We start from the raw sequence: 5,259 nt of genomic DNA, 5'->3' as shown, positions 1-5,259 counted from the left end.
AACGGACTAAAATAATATATTTTTTATTCATTTCTTTTAGTGACCAATTTTATTTCGTGAAATTGACCAATCAATCCCACCAACTCCACCATTTTATCAAATATATAATAATATGTTTGCAATAAAAAAGTGGGTACCGTATTGATCTTTTAAAATTATAAATTTTTTTCACTCCTAGTTTTCTTAAAACCAAGAGCGGTATGGGTTTGTTGGAAGATTCACCTTGAAGTTGCGAAGTAGCGTTGGCATTAAATTGCATTTTTGTTTTACCTGTTTTTTCAGTTTGAACCCAAGTAGAGAGCAGTATATCTGGTATATAAACTAATGAGCTGAATTATGTAATGGTAAAAAAGTTCTTTCTTTTGGATTTAAAAATATGAAAAATATCCGATAATAATAAAAATATGTATTTTCCATTTATATTTTTTCTATTTCCAGAATTTGCAAAGTATCATCAATATAATACCAAATATTACATTGCTTTCCAATTATTTTTGTCTTTGATTGGTTCAAATTTTAATAGACGATTTTAATGTGTGGAAATTTTGGAAAGGAATTGTTACTAAAATTAAATTACCGAGCTCCTTAATACACCTTTTTATGCTAAAAGACTACAACTGCAAAAGAAGATTATAAATCTGCAACCTGGAACTAAGAATTGAACTTGATATTCTATGCAGGTAATGTTTAACAAAATTAACTTTTAATTGAACAAAATTAAATTCGAATTATTCTGTTTACTTTCAGAAAAACTAATTTAGCTTACAGGCTGCTGAATTATTGGAAATCTAGGCGCATCTACATATTAGAAGGAACATGCTAACATGGTTATTATTATAAGGAAGATAATGATTTATATAATTTATTTTTTCACCCTATAGTTGTTATTGATAGTAGTTGTATTTGTAAGTTATGTTAGAACAAAACACAAATGACAAGAACCAAATTTATTTGTCTATTGCATAATTCAAATAATAATAAAATATTAAATATGTTTTATAAGAAACACATATTTTCTTTTATTTCAAAAGAAAAAAACTAATACGATTTTGGGTCCGCAATATATAAATTTTTTGATCGAAATTTATAGCCAATTTCAATTAATTATTTAATTGAATGAATCAAATAGTTGATTGATTTTTGTCGCGAAATTAATTAAAATTTTAATTGGTTCAATTAAAACTGTGATTGAATTTTATGTTAAAAATCAATCACGTTTTTAATTGATTCAATCACACAATTAATTGATTCCGTGACAAAAGTCAATTAAATTTTTAATTAAAAATCGTGTTGGCTTTCAATCAAAATGGGTGATTGATACTATCATTTTCGTGATTGAAGACATTTCAATTAAAAAAATTATTGAATCCGCGATTTTCGTGATGGAAATCAAAAACTTTTTTTTTTGTGTGTAGGCGGAAGGATTCCAATAGACTTCCAGGCGATTGATAACGTTACAACTGAGCAGACAAATAGAAAACATAGGAGGTCCTCTTCTAAGCAAGAGAAGGATACTCATGGAGACGACTACACTGGAAGAAAAAAGGAGGTATGTGGTCATTACCGTTTGGTATTAATAAATTGGTTCACGTTACCTTTTAATTTTGATACCACTTTATACAGGGTGCGGCTAAAGTAACTATATGATGAAACTGGGCCATATCGGTCCACTTTTACGTATAGGACCCTCAGATTTGGCTTGTGGAGCCTCTAAAAGAAGCATATTTCATCCGATCCGGCTGAAATTTGGTACATGGTATTGGTATATGGTCTCTAACAACCGTGCAAAAATTGGTCCACATCGGTCCATAATTATATATAGCGCCCATATAAACCGATCCCCAGATTTGGGTTGCGGAGCCTCTAAGAGAAGCATATTTCATCCGATCCGGCTGAAATTTGGTACATGGTGTTGGTATATGGTCTCTAACAACCGTGCAAAAATTGGTCCACATCGGTCCTTAATTATATATAGACCCCATATAAACCGATCTCCAGATTTGGCTTGCGAAGCCTCAAAGAGAAGCAAATTGCATCCGATCCGGCTGAAATTTGGTTCATGGTATTGGTATATGGTCTCTAACAACCGTGCAAAAATTGGTCCACATCGGTCCATAATTATATAGCGCCCATATAAACCAATCCCCAGATTTGGGTTGCGGAGCCTCAAAGAGAAGCAAATTTTATCCGATCCGCCTGAAATTTGGTACATGATATTGGTATATGGTCTCTAACAACCGTGCAAAAATTGGTCCACATCGGTTCATAATTATATATAGCCCCCATATAAACCGATCCCCAGATTTGGCTTGCGAAGTCTCCAAGAGAAGCAAATTTCATCCAATCCGGTTGTACAACTCCAGGACAGGTATCTATAATTGGACTGTAACAGCGTTAAGTGAAATCTCCCAGAGCAGTAAAATTATATCCAGAGAGTAAACCCAGAAATGAAAAAACAGAAAAGAAACAGGTTTCAGAATTTAGGTGGACAATTTTATTCAGCAGAGATCCTAGCTTCTTACCGCTTACAATGATGTTGCAAAAGTGAATCTGCATTGTACATCATTAAGTCGACATACTTATTTAGTACAATTTAATCTAGATAAGGACAGCTAGATTTCGAAGAAATTGAGTGAAAGCTTTCCCTTGCTATAAAGGTAAAGCAATAGTGTTGTCGTTATTACAGAAAGTTAAACTCTATAGGGATTCCTAGTACTTCAAGCAATATTTCCTAAAACTAGATACATTTACAGTAACTTAACTATAAATAATTCATTATCAGTTAATTCAAATTATATTCGGAAAAAAGGTATTTCAAGTCTGGTGAATATATATGATAAGCTGTTGAACTAGCTTCAACACCGGTTGTAATTTGGAACATGGTCCATATCGGTCCATAATTATATATAGCCCCCATATTAAACGTTCTCCAGATTTGACCTCCGGAGCCTCTTGGAGGAGCAAAATTCATCCGATCCTGTTCAAAGTAGGAACGTGGTGTTAGTATATGGTCGCTAACAACCATACCAAAATTGGTCCAATCACACAAAAATTGGTCCATATCGGTTCATAATCATGGTTGCCACTAGAGCCAAAAATAATCTACCAAAATTTTATTTCTATAGAAAATGTTGTCAAAATTTTATTTCTAGAGAAAATTTTGTTAAAATTTTATTCGGTTCATAATAAAATTTTCATCATTGTCAAAATTTTATTTCTATAGAAAATTTTGTCAAAATTTTATTTCTATAGAAAATTTTGTTCAAATTTTATTCGGTTCATAATCATAGTTGCCACTCGAGCCAAAAATAATCGACCAAGATTTTATGTCTATAGAAAATTTTGTCAAAAGTTTATTTCTATAGAAAATTTTGTTAAAATTTTATTTCTGTAGAAATTTTTGTCAAAATTTTCTTTCTATAGAAAATTTTGTCAAAATTTTTATTTCTATAGAAAATTTTGTGAAAATTTTATTTCCATAGAAAATTTTTTAATATTTTCTTTCTATAGAAAATTTTGTCAAAATTTTATGTATACTTTGTCAAACTGAATTATATACGTATTGGATCGATCTTTTTTGATTTAATATATACCACGTATGGACATACAATTTTGAAGATGGTGTTAGGAGGTTTTAAGATACCTTGCCATCGGCAAGCGTTACAGCAACTTAAGTAATTCGATTGTGGATGGCAGTGTTTAGAAGAAGTTTCTACGCAGTCCATGATGGAGGGTACATAAGCTTCGGCCTGGCCGAACTTACGGCCGTATATACTTGTTTTTTTTTTTTTCATTTTGATCAATGAGATTTAAAAGTGCTCTTGCATATTCCAAGCGCAATACGAAGTCCTCATGATTTAGTTTTTGGACTAGTTGGATTTTGTAAGGGAAGAGGTGCAAATCGTGTTTTAAAATTCGCCGAAGAGTGCGGTCAGAAAGCTGCAACTGGGAAGATCGTCTTCTCGTTGATTTCTCCGGATTTTCTTCGACGCTCTGTCGCACAGCATCAATATTTTCGGCCGATCTGCCAGTTCGAGGTCTGCCCGTTGATTTCTCCGGATTTTCTTCGACGCTCTGTCGCACAGCATCAATATTTTCGGCCGATCTGCCAGTTCGAGGTCTGCCCGTACGTCTTGAATCTCCGACAGTCCCATATTCAGCAAAATTATGTATGTATGCTATGTATTAAAAGAATTAAAGAACTTCGTATGTCACTAAAGACATTTTTGCAATTTTGAACTCCATTTTTTTCCTTCAAACTACAAAACTTTCTTTAACAAGTGAAAAAATATAATAAATTTTCTTGAATATGTCGAATAAATTTTCTTGAATTTGTCGAAAATATTTATTGATTTTTGTGATATTGGCGTGATGCCAGCGTTAGTAATACTGTTTGGTTAAAATTTTCTAAAAATATTCAAAACTTTATAAAATTAACCGAAAGTTATCTTTCTGGTGGGTTCACTGGTTTTTCAGTGTGGTTTCAGAATTTAATTCTAATTGATTGGTATACAACTTTTTTTTCTTGTTAACTGTAATAAAACAGTATAATATGAACGGCGTATTACTTGTTTAATAAGTCCATCAAAATCTTAGAAAAGGACTACCTCATATTTTATAATGAAAAACTCCAGAACTTCAAAAGATTTTCTCATTATGGGAAGAATAAATGTGCCAGAGAATGTTCTTCCTATTCCAACATTAAAGTTGAATACAGTTTGCAAACCTGTATAATTCAACTTTAGTACAAGGTGGCTTTAATTTTCCTCACAAGCCGCGCATTCAACCATTTTGGCATAAAATTTTATTATTCCACTACAAACGAACAAAATACAAATTTGAAAGTCATTTCATGATGGCGTATACGTAGTCACTTTCCAAAATTGTTTTAATCTATGCGATTGTATCTATCACGAGGGCAGAACGTGAACAACAGCGACCAGAAAGTCACACAAACCACATGGCAAAAAATGTGTACACATACACTCACACACCTAACGTACGCATTCAGACTGGCGAAACGTTAACAGCGACGTGGCTGCCGATGTCGACAGCATTGAGTTCTGCAATTTATTCACAGTCGATGACGCCGTTACTTTGATCGCAAAACTGAGAAAATCTACAACAAAGGCGCCCTAGATACCAAGCATGAAATATAAGAATGTAAAATGATGCCATAGAGAAAAATCAAACCAACATTGTCCGAAGTGTTACAACAACATAATGAAGCCATTATCAGAGGTTCTTGTTTTTCTCAAG

At 32.7% G+C, this 5,259-nt stretch overlaps 1 long non-coding RNA gene across 1 annotated transcript; it reads left to right on the top strand.

Moving 5' to 3' along the window:
- Window positions 1–281: 281 nt before the first annotated feature.
- LOC142230739 (uncharacterized) lies at window positions 282–1,008 on the top strand. Its single transcript, XR_012720792.1, has 3 exons — window positions 282–344; window positions 439–680; window positions 748–1,008. It is a non-coding gene; the product is annotated as an uncharacterized LOC142230739 (long non-coding RNA).
- The last annotated feature ends 4,251 nt before the right edge of the window (window positions 1,009–5,259 follow it).

Source organism: Haematobia irritans, chromosome 3, assembly GCF_050003625.1.
Source record: "Haematobia irritans isolate KBUSLIRL chromosome 3, ASM5000362v1, whole genome shotgun sequence".
Classification (NCBI taxonomy): Eukaryota; Metazoa; Arthropoda; class Insecta; order Diptera; family Muscidae; genus Haematobia; species Haematobia irritans.
Note: the sequence above shows the minus strand (reverse complement) of the source record. Positions and strands in the feature narration are given on the sequence as shown.